The sequence below is a fragment of the Mya arenaria genome, chromosome 5 (assembly GCF_026914265.1).
Source record: "Mya arenaria isolate MELC-2E11 chromosome 5, ASM2691426v1".
NCBI lineage: Eukaryota > Metazoa > Mollusca > Bivalvia > Myida > Myidae > Mya > Mya arenaria.
The window spans coordinates 72,066,912-72,079,578 of NC_069126.1; the positions used below are offsets into that span (position 1 = coordinate 72,066,912).

The 12,667-nt window shown below is 33.4% G+C and overlaps 1 long non-coding RNA gene across 2 annotated transcripts; it reads left to right on the forward strand.

Moving 5' to 3' along the window:
• Positions 1 to 1,864: 1,864 nt before the first annotated feature.
• Positions 1,865 to 12,426, forward strand: LOC128234154 (uncharacterized). 2 transcript variants are annotated; one of them, XR_008260890.1, is made up of 8 exons: positions 1,865 to 1,932; positions 3,111 to 3,230; positions 5,922 to 5,983; positions 7,927 to 8,089; positions 9,032 to 9,746; positions 10,232 to 10,337; positions 10,960 to 11,130; positions 11,966 to 12,426. It is a non-coding gene; the product is annotated as an uncharacterized LOC128234154 (long non-coding RNA). The 2 variants fall into 2 exon arrangements; XR_008260891.1 differs by having other exon boundaries at positions 1,908 to 2,025.
• The last annotated feature ends 241 nt before the right edge of the window (positions 12,427 to 12,667 follow it).

Sequence of the window (12,667 nt, forward strand, 5' to 3'; positions counted from 1 at the left end):
ATAAATATTAATATTTTTGAGCTATATGAGGACTCAATTAACCAGAAATACAACCAAAGTGCTTGCAGTCTCTATATAAAAATGAGCTTATTTTGCAAAAAGTGGGAAAACTGTAAAGAACGGTAACCCCGCCGGAGAGTTTTTGGGTCTTACTTGACAACAGGACTTCTTACTTCCTAAAAATTACTGAAGACTGGAAGAAGGCTCTTGATGATAACAGCGGCAGCGATTCTGATGGACCTTTCTAAGGCTTTCGATTGTCTGCCTTATAACTTATTACTAATGAAACTTGGTATTTATGGTGTCACTGATAGTGCACTAGAACTCATTTCTGATTACTTAAGCAATCGCAAACAATGTGTGAAACTTGGTACAGAAATAAGCCCACTGAAACATATCTTTAAAGGAGTACCGCAAGGATCTATTTTAGGTCCTGTGCTTTTTAATATATTTATCAACGATATTTTCAACTTTATACATAGAAGCAATCTGTATAATTATGCTGATGATAATACTCTATCATATAGCGACAAAAACATAGACAACGTTGTCCAAACTTTGGAGTCTGATAGTAATATATTAATACAATGGTTTTCAGATAATCATATGAAAGCCAACCCCGAAAAATTTCAAGCCATTGCAATAGGACAAAAAACTAAGGACCAAAATATAACCTTTAACTTGAATGAGACAACTATAAAATGTGAAGACAGTGTCAAACTCTTGGGTGTCACAATAGACTTCAAACTTAAATTTGATGTCAATATTTCAAGCATATGCAAGACAGCCTCAAGACAGCTTAATGTTTTAGAACGAATAGGTCATAACCTTTGTAAACTAGGAAAGTTAAACATATATTACTCATTTATCCTATCAAGTTTCAATTTCTGTCCAATTACTTGGCATTTTTGTGGCGAGGTGCATACTAAGAAGCTTGAAAAAGTACAAGAACGAGCCCTCAGATTTATATACAATGATTACACATCTGATTACCCAACACTTTTATCTAAATCAATGTTGCCAACTCTTAAGCTTAGAAGGTTAAGGTCCATTGCTATAGAAACCCATAAAATTATCCACAAGCAGGGTCCAATGTATCTACATGACTTAGTGGTTATAAAAGAACATTCCTTTAACTTTAGATATAAGATGATGGCTGCTATCCCAACTGTAAGAACTATAACATATGGGTGCAATTCTTTCAGCTCCGGTGCCCCTAAACTCTGGAACTCCCTTCCGCAACATTTCAGGGAAGAAACTAATTTTAATCATTTCAAGAGTTTAGTCCGGGCATGGAGCGGAGATAACTGCAAATGCTCATTTTGCATATAAGAATGCTGTCATATATCATGCTGTAAAATGTCTTAATCAAAGATATGTTGGATGGGACCTAGCGAGCTTAGACTGCCTAGGCAGCTGGTCTCTTTCAATGTGTCTTTGATTTAAATAATGTTAATTAATTGTGACTTCTTTTGTTTTATTTCCATGCTAAATGCATTGTCGTATTACCTTGTGATTAGTATTTTCGATTAACTTATGCTTTAAATTATGCTAATTTACCTACATTTTATATATAGCCTAATGTCTATCAACTGCCAAATATATTTTTGTGATTTTATTATAAGAATTATTTATTTGTTTCAAGTGTACATGCTGTACTGAATATTATTATTTGCATGCACTGATGTGTGTGATATATTAGTTACATAAATTATGCTTTTTTATTATGTCGGTCAAAAGCTATTCATAGCTTATGTTAAACTGTTGATGATAGTACCCGACAATAAATAAATATTGACTTGACTTGACTTGGGTCCCGCTTATAACCGCATACTAGACATTACGTTTTTTTTCTTTTACGGTGCTCGAGGTTATTTTTCGTTGGGTAAAATAAAATAGAAAAAAAACCGGCGGCAAATTCGGACAAAATAAGTATATCACTTTTCCTTATTATTGAGCGGTTTCCCGTTATTCCGCTCTTATCATTTCTTTTCAACATGATCCGGCTTGTCAGTGAATTGAGAGGTACCTGTCAGCGACATTGCCATGCCATAGTATAACAAGAAAACCTTGTTGACAACTTCATTCTTGCAACATCGGCGTACACAAAACTAAATCAAGATTGATACTAATCCTTTGAATCTTACTTTCTTGTGTGCAGCTCGTGGTTTATACCTAAGGTAGTCCATACAACCAGCTGCTTAGTCTTGAATATTTTTTGTTTGTTTTGGCGGCTCTACTACTACAACAACAAATGAATCATTGAACAGTTGAATGTCCAAATGTTATCAAAGTTCCTGTAACGTGCATTTGTGTGGCTACACCAAAGTTGTCTGTCAATATGATTGCATAGTTAATAATAGCCCTTCAAACCTTTTGGAAAATATATCTTTTGAGTTCTATTTTGAATGGAATTTGAGTAGATTCCAGTTCAACTGGGCAGCTGTCCCCATAAGTAACCTGTTCATAAACAAACTGTGTAGGAATAGGGGCTGCACTCTTTTCTGTCTGTATAGATTTGTGTAACCCATTTATTTTTATTATGGGGACTGCTAATCTCAAAGTGCCCCCTTATATTTATGATATTAGACGAGGTAAACATCAGATCCGAGCTGCAAATAACTTTTTATGTAAAGTTTATTGTACGCCCTTATGTAATTTCATGATGTAAAGTGTTCATGTAAGTTTCATTCACTAAGTATAATGTTGTTAAGGTTTCCATGACTAAAATTGTCGCTTTTTGTAATTCTGACGTCTCGCACAGAGGTATGAGCGAAAGGAAGTCAGCGAGGCAGGGCATGCTACTTAAGTAAACAGAACTGTGTTTAACCATTTTATATTTGTTATAATTTATTTGTAGGTGTAAATGGACATTTATTTTTTGTTACTCATCAGTATTTTTTTCAGCTGTTATTAGCCATTATTTATCTCTATTCCTAATGCCAAAAAGTATATATTTTTTACAATTTGAAGCTTAAGAAAAAAGAAGGTTAACACATAGAGATACTTTCAGTTTTAAATAGCAATTTTTTTGTGTATGTTCTATAATAAGTTTGTAGTAAAGCATTATACAGTGCACATACTATATTAGTATTTATAATTGCTTTCAGAACCAAGATGAACAGAGAAAGCAAGCTTATGAGGCAGTTACAAGAATGGACAACACAAGAAATGCACTTCAACCTACAATCCTCCATTTCAGCGGCGTTATATCCTGAGAAGTATAAAGTGTATGTTCCATTTACTGATATTTTCTTGAACAAAATCTTATACTTAATGTCTAGTTAATACCAGACAACGCGAAAACTTTTTTTCCTTCACAGGACATTGCGACAGGTAAACACTGAAAGTTTACCTGTCGCACCAATTTTTTACCTGTCGCAATGTTACAAACAGTATTCAGTTACATCAGCCTAAACCTTGATTTTAAGCCTCTTATTTAAATAAGTTTTGTAATTCCCCATAACAACAGGTTTAGATCTTCTTGCTTGGATGTGTCCTACTATTATAAATTACAAAAAAGAAGCTAAAGGTAAAAAAATCAATATTTCGGATCTTAAGTAATTAACTTCCTTGCCTCCCCAAAAAACCCATATCTGGTTCGTCTACCCATGGTGCAGCTAGATCTAACTATTTTATTTCATCTTTAAATCAAAGATACAGTATGGTTATAAAATAATATTTATAACCAATTGTACTCCGACACAACATTTATGCAAAAACAAAAGTAGAGTTCTTGTTATTGGCAATGTTAAACAGAGCGGAAAGAGTGTCATCTCGGTATATTCATCATCATATTTAAATTAACACCATTGCCAGGGACCACTTCAACGAAAACAAATTACATACAGAATTTTGTAATTTTCGAACATTTCCGTAAAATTCCGTCTATATCAAAAAGGATTAGAGTACGAGCTGAAATCGGAACCTTACGTGTTTTTTCGGCTTTTACGGAAACATGTGCAAAACGGGGTTTACAAATAGTGATACACGGATTAACATGCTGAATAATCATGATATAATAGTTGAAAAAAACATATAAATATAATAATATTTATTTAGAAACAAAGTAAATTTTCCGAAAATTAAACGGTGCTGACTGTAGTTTTTCACCGAACATTGTGACCGACCAAAACAAATGTTTTGTTGGTCAAAATGGAAATATACCGGACATGTCCGACTGTCCGATGGACATTCGCATTGTCTGTAATACTCAATGTCTATTTAGTAGATGTCCAGGGCTTTTTCTGCCCAATTTGGGAAAAAGACCCTAGACATTTTGGGAAATTTTGCGTCTTGAAAATGCCGAAATTGGGGAATTTTACAGTTAAAAGAAAAAGCTGTCTAGTCTCCTGCGAATTAGGAAATGATTTTATATTAGTTTATTCCCCTTTAAAAGACCCAAAATGGTTGAAATATCAATCCTTGGGTGTAACTATCTAGTTCAATAAATCGATCATGACAGATAATATTACATACAGATATCTGAATGTGATGAAAATCAATGATTTCCGAGTTCAATTATCAAAAAAACTTTACATCACATAATTTGTTAGGATGTTGAAAATGAACCAGTACTGGTTGAGTTTGTAAATCCGAACAGTTTTGACAGTTTTTTTAACAATATCTTTGCGAGTTTTGGTTCTAGTAACTTCAAACTTGGCATTAATAATGTTTGGTTCAAACCTCAGCCTCTGCTGAAGTACACATTCACAAAATAGTTTGATTTATAAACGCAAAACGTTCATTTCAAGCACAGTAAATCACCATTCAATAGGTGAAATGGAGTATGTAAATCCTGATCGCTTTTAAAATAATATTTTATCTAAAAATAGATTGCTATTCAGTCATAGTTCGTTTTCATTTCTAATCAAACACAATTTGGGAATGGGAATCAACTTGAACAGAATCTAATCTTAGAAAATTTGAGTTGTGTCCCTTGCTTCAAAAATCTAAGAACATTCCTTAACCCATGATATCGATAACAGTGCGATTTAAAATCTGTGACGTCATTCCCCGCGTGCTGCATATTTACATTTCACCTGATTAGGAGTTTGACAGGGATTTATCAGAAAAATACTCACCTAAACTTGACGAAAATTCGCATTCGTTGCTAAGGCAAGCGTTTGTATCGATCTAGATCATCGAATTATTGATCGAGGTAAACAAACGCGTGATTTAACAGGTGTTCGGTATTTATAGACTGTTCGGATTTACAAACTCAACCAGTACATGTAAAAAGACTTCCTAAAAAAAAAAAATTGGGATTTTTTCTGAAGATTGGGAAAAATATCTTATATTTTGCTTTGGGAATGGGTCCGATAGTCGGACCCGTGGTTACTATAGAAAAAGCCCTGGATGTTCATATAATATTATATTAAAAAGACAATAACCTAAACACCCTTAAATAGAATGAACATACTCCCCCCTCCAACTACCACCCCTGTTATAATAAAGTCCACAATTTGTACAAGAATTATGCTTGATTAATTCTTACGCTTGCCTTATCACAATTTAGGTGATTCTTCGAATTTTTGTATCATTTTACTGACGGAAGCTATTGCTTTACGCCTTGCCTAATCATACTCAAATTTGCTTCCTTAATATTGTGTATTTTTTGTATTTTCTGAATCTTTCGCAATGAAGTGCAAAAAACATCGGCCACTCGGTGATTCACTTAAGATACAGCAAAAAGCCGAACAATGTTGTGATTTTGTGACTGATATCAACGAACAAAGAATAATGACATTTTCACATGCGCTTTGAAAAGATGTAATGATAGCACGGATTGTTTCGACATAGAAATGCAAAAATGAGTAAGAACGGTGATGTACCTGTTTTTTGGATGATTTTGTAAAAATAAAACTGTTGCTTGAAAAACATTTGATTTCAGGAGTGTGCTTTAAATTTCTGGTTTTCAGGTTATGTAAAGGGCCAGGAGCTGCAATTTGCTATGGATGATGCAGCATGTTAAGTCCACAGAGTAAGTCCTGCAAATTACAAGATATTTCATAACAACACAAAGTCTTACCACTTTGAAGTTTTACCATGATATTTGGAGAAGTTGTCCGATATATATTAGATAGTAAAACATAACTCAAGATTAAAATAATCTGTTTGGCCCTAGAGACCCCTTATTTGTCAAGCATGAGGGTCAAAGCACCCCAGCGGAAAATGTCTTGGGGATGGGGGGACCTTTCTATAGTGGTGTAATAATACAGAATCAGACTGCAGATCAAAGTACTCAATTTCTACCGCAAGCATCTTTTTTATCATTATACTTATAAATAAAATTAATTTTTGTTTTGATTTTTATCACATTGATACGTTTTTATATTTTTTAGAGAAGTTCTACATTTGGTTTTATAAAATAATCCACAAACAGGCCTATAATAAACTGTTCATATTCAGAAAAGTTAAAGTTACAGTAATATGTATTTTATGTCACCTTCATAAGTGAGTAAGATAAGATGTAAGGAACTTTTAGCTTTTAAGGTAGAATGCAACTATGACTATTTTCTGATTTTTATGTCCGAAGCTTGGTATAGTGTACACATAACGTATCATATGCCTAGTTAAGAACTATTTTATACAGCTGTTCATAGCACAGGACTTATTATATTTTTACCTGCGGCATACGTCAAGCGGTGGCCATTATGTTGTCCACTCAAGAACTTAAAAGTGACACTCTTATTCAAAATCAATACATACACATTTATAACAAACCTCAATTTTGACTGATAAACCTTTAACTACTTACTAAATAATGCATTTATGGAAAATATTAATTACTGATAACATGATTGTAAGCGTGTATTTAATAGCAGAAAGCGCAAAAATATTAAATGATTGGTGAATGCTAAAAGATTTACTGTGGTCTGCTATAGTTTCATAAGGTAGAAATGCTGTGTTTTATGCTCATTTCTTTCAAATTAAACTCGGTATCCTTCAGAAGAACCATTGTTTTCAACATTTCATCATCCTTTTTGGAACATTAAAACATTATTATTAATTGTGGTAAATGTTATTTGGGAGTAAGAGTGCATCTTTAAAAGGCTTTGTCCATTCATCACCAAATTTGGTCAGAATGTGTATGGACATACTATCTTGGACAAGTTTGATAACCAGCCATGTCGCTCTAGTTACTCAAGAGTAATCCCCCTTTAAATATAAAATTTATCTAAAACCGGTCTTGACCCATTGGGTCAGAAGGTGTATGGGCATAATAACATGAACATGTTTTATAACCAGCCATATTGCTTGAGTCCGTGGAGAGTTATTGCCCTTTAATTATAGAAATTACCTAAAATCGGTCTTGTCAAATCAATACCTTTAGAATCCATTGTCCAACCATCACCAAATTTGGTCAGAAGGTGTAGGGGCATAATATCTAGGACGAGTTTGATAACCAGCTGTATCACTTCAGTCATTGGAGAGTTATTGCCCTTTAATTATAGAAAATTTCCTAAAATTGGTATTTTTCAATCAATTGCTAAGAAGCCTTTTTCTAATCATCACCAAATTCAGGTCAGATTGTGCATGGGCAGAATATCTTGGTTAGGTCTGATTTCCAGCCTCAGTCACTCCAGAGTTATGACCCTTGAATTGGCAAAATATTCTTTAAACTGTCCGCTTACTAAATTTGGCTTAACATACAACCACTTATCACCAAACTTGGTGTCTTAGAATTAGGACGGGCATATTTTGTGACAGCTGGCGCTCTTGTTTAACATATATATATATATATATATATATATATATATATATATATATATATATATATATATATATATATATATATATAATAATTTCATCAAACAATTTGTGTACTATTTTTAAAGAAACCAACTTTATCACATTCTTTCATCTTTTCTGTCTTTTATGGCATTTGAACATTTCCTTAACTTAATTAGACATCTGCTCCAGGTTACAAAGTAAACTATGATGTGGGTGGGAACAGTTTGAAGACACCAATAAGCCTTTCTGGAGCAAAGAGCTGCTCTCACAGGGGAGATAACTACAACATTGAGAGATGTAGGCAATTTTGAACATGAGGTAGAGAGAATCACAGCAGAGGTGACCCAGACAGGTGAGTGATGACTAAGTAGAAATATAGTACTGTGGGACTTTACAGTACTATTTGCACTGCTTTAAGTATGATGGCCTCTAGGTATTTCCACATGGTTGGTGGTTGAAACGGCATACTGGTATGTTAACAGAATCTTGATACGTATTTCTGACATTTTTCAGATCTTGTATCTTAGATTTGTTTCATCCTTAGATTGGTCATTTTGTTCTTAGATTCGTACTCAATTCTACCAGATTCTAAGATTTGGACTTAGTAGTTGCAAGAATCTGAGATTTCAACTTAGATCGTTTGAAGAAGTTAAGGAAGTGTTTACCTTTCTTAAATATTTCATTACATTATAAGATCACGGTATTTTACGGGGATTTTGGTTGAGTTGAATTTTAAAAAAAAAATCTCCTGTCGCTCAGCAGTAAGTACCTTTTTTGTTTTAATGGTTTTCTGTAGCCTACTGTACAATAGGGTGTGGGAATGGAAATGTGAAGGTCGAACAAATATGTCAACTGTCAAATGTCAATGATAAAATTGTTCAACTGTCAGACATGTTTAGAATTTGAAAGGAGAATGTTACCTCGAATTATAATCATAATTTGCAAAGAAAATAAACATTTTCTGGATGTAATAGAGATAGGATACCAATGTGAAGGGGGTGATTTAAAGAGGGTCTTGATTTATGTTGTTATTATCATAATCAAAGTCTTTTCGTATGTTACCCCCTTCAAAATCTTCGGATGCTTCAATGTGAACAGTGTTGAGTATTGTTTTAATTTCGGTGATAGTGAAAACATTCATGCTTTTGATTGGTAAGTGTATATCTCTTAGAAATTGAAAGAAAACTAATTATGTTCACTGCTACACAGTGTAATCTATAGATTATTCTTAATTTGATCTAAAAATCTCTGTCTCAGCATTGTTCAAAGAAAAGTTGGAACTTGTATATTTCAGGCACATCATTTCTGATGGATCGAATTCCAAATCTGAACCAGCTCCTTGAAAGTGAAATCATTGATAGGTGTAGGTTTGACCGGAACGGGATCAACTTCTTGGAATAACTTTTACGTGCCTATATCCAACCCAAAGCACCACGGAACAAAGCTTTGAGTGTTGAGCAAAATATTTTGATAACATTAAGGTACCTTGCAACTGGACCAATACAGTTGAATGATGGTGACATTCACGGTGTAAGTCAGCCCACTGTTTCACCCATCTTAACAGAAGTTATTGAGGTATTGTTTTTCCCTACATTAGTGAGGCGCTTTATTAAATTCCCGCAGGGAAAAGAAGAGTGTGAAAGAAATACTTTGCAATTCCGTGGTATTGCCAGGTTCCCGAAGGTGATCGGTGCCATAGATAGCACTCATATACATGTTGTGTCACCTCATGAACAAGAAGACATATATGTAAATAGGAAAGGTGTCCACAGCATTAATGTTCAAGTCATCTTAGATGGATCATACATCATTATAGATGTTGTTGCCCGCTGGCCTGGGTCTGTCCATGACAGTCGAGTTTTGCGAAAAAGCACCATAAACCAACTTTTCGAAAATGGCCAGATTGCCCATGGGTTTTATCTGCTAGGAGATAGTGGGTTTGCAACCAAAAGATGGCTGTTGACCCCATACCTAACGCCCCAGACCCCATCACAACGAGCATACAATAGGTACTGTACAATCAAATGACACATGTTTATAACTAGCGCTTCATGGATTCGCAAAATCAATGCTGAGCATTCATACTGCATGAGTGTGCAAAGAAAAGAATCAATCATTAATTCTTCTGAATGCTAGTGTAATTTTTTGCTGCTTTTAGTGGAAATATTTCCATTAGCTATAAAGTTTTTAATATTATCAAATTTAATAATTTAACACACATTTTGTCTGACTTAAAACATCTAGTAAACTTTCATTTTCATTTTTTTATTAAACTATTGTTTTGATTCTCATGTAATCCATACATTACAATAAATATCTTTAGCTTTTTAGTACAGCAAATTGATATGGTTCAAAATCAATCATGATTATTATACTGTCTGATTTTCAACTTTCAAAAATTGGAAATGGGGGAAAGAAGTATTTTGGGTTGAAGGCTTACAGTTTCCTGGGGCTTTTATAGGACTTATTTATTGATAGTTTTTAACTGTTTCAGAAGCCATAAAATCACCAGATCCTTGTTTGAGAGGGGATAAGACAGCTAAAAAATGATTTGGAATTTTGCATAGAGAAATTAATCTGCAGCCAGTCAAAGTGTGCAGGTAAACATTTTTAGAATTTCAGACCAACTTGTTATGAAAGTTATGAAATATAATATGCTTCCTTTTCAAAGAGCATTTAATCTTGTACAACAATTATGATCATAATATTTTAACAGCTCAACATTTAGTCTAAATGCATGTATGTACAGATAGGATTTCATATCATAAGTGTAACCATTAGGCCACAACAACAGAGGGACCCAGTTAAAGTGTGCTGGTGAATTATTATACAAGATGGACAGTTTTAATGTAACAGAATGTACTTGACATTTTACATGAAATGAATTTATAACAATAGTAATATGTTAAAGAATATAAAATACATGTACAATGCAACACCTTGAATTTATACATTACACATTTACAGCAAACATTTACAAAAAACACAGTTATTTATGAAAGTTAATTCAATACACCTGGTAGAATTTGTGTTCAGTTGCAGTAAACAATTATGATAATTTTTGTATTTAGATTGAAATGGCCACACAAGAGATATTTTTTGAATGATAATAAAATGCACATTTCAGGATTAAAGTAATTTCACTTAAAAAAAAAACATTAAGCTAATTCTCAATATTCTTATGTAATTTATATATTATCAAATGTAAATTATATACAACAGGTGTAATTGTTTGTTGTGTTCTGCACAACATTTGCAAGCAGCGAGCCATTCCCATGGCAGCCGTAGCAGACAACAATGATGGAAGAAATGGTGATGATGGCAGGCCACAGCCCCAAGCTAACAATCTTGTTGGACTTAGATACAGAGACCACTTTGTTTCATCCTACTTTGGTACACTCAGTTTATTTCAACATTAACATTACCAAGTATGCTAATGTTTATAAAATTTATTTATTTGGTAACAGTAATAGCAAATTCAGTATCAATGGTGTTTTCAACGCAAACTACTTTTGAACAAAATACAATATCTGCTCATGAACACTTATATTCTTACGGCTATTCCAGTTCAACATGTAACCCACATGGGGAAAGGCAAGTAAATTTTCCAGTATATGGGTGGGTGTCTTTTTTGGCTAATTTGGACCCTTAGAGGGTAAATTTGATTCTGTAAGGGAATAGTATAATTGTTAAGTGAATTCCCCTTTGGGGTTTATATGTTTTAAATGGAATATCCATTAATTAAAATGCGCATGGACTACATGTAATCAAATTGCGAGCCTTACTCTTGAAACGTGAACTTAATTATGGGATAAAATACTGCGGCGCAGAACACAAGTTGCATAATTTCTGAAATTCCATCAATGCACAACAATATGTAATACCAAATACCTGCAAGTTTACAGTAGTTTTAATCAAAGACTTTAATGAGAAAAAACTAGTACCTACATACATACATTAGTATGTTCTGTAATTAAAGTGCTCTAAAAAAATGTGCTGATAATTGGCAACAGACATAAATCGGATATTTAGAATGTAGATAGGTCCTTTAATGTTTTTTTTTCCAAATTTAAACGGTTAATGCCACACAATTTAACTTTAAATATTTGTATGTAATTTAAATGAAATTTGGCATCAGCATTCTATGTACATAATTGATCTTTTTTGTTCTTTTTTTAAATTGCTTTGTTAAAATAGCCACTTCTAATCCTAATTTTCTTTTTTGCAGCTGCCTGACTGCTTTACATTCCAGACAGCAACATTGATTACATGATTTCGAGGTTATGAAAGCTTTAGATTTCGTGCTAGCCTCAGGTCTGGAAAGGTGAAACGTGACAGGAACCTCCTCTGCCTCCAACACTGGCTGACATGTATTACAAACTTTAATGCTAAAATGTGCTCTCATGTTATTGTTAAATTTTGCAAAAAATCACTATGTTGTTCAGAATGTATGAGTCATTATTACATATTTTCCAAACTTAATTATACACGAGAATGTCAGTGATATATTTTGGCATTATTTACACCGCCTGCTACCAAATTGGGATTTTCTCGACTTTGGGAAATATTTATTCACAGAACATCTTATTAATTATTTTGGAAAATATCATTTTATGGGGAAATTGAACACTTTTTCAAAAGGGGGAACAGCCCTAAGTGGGCAGTAAATTGCACCAAAAAATCACTGAATGTGTGCTATGTTTTACTTAAGTCCTTAGATATTTACATGTACATGTCGGTATACATCTGAAATTATGTCTGATTAGTGATATGATTGTCTGAGTGATATGATTGTCTTAGTGATATGATTGTGTTAGTGATATGATTGTCTTAGTGATATGATTGTCTTAGTGATATGAATGTGTTAGTGATATGATTGTCTTAGTGATATGATTGTCTTAGTGATATGAATGTCTTAGTGATATGATTG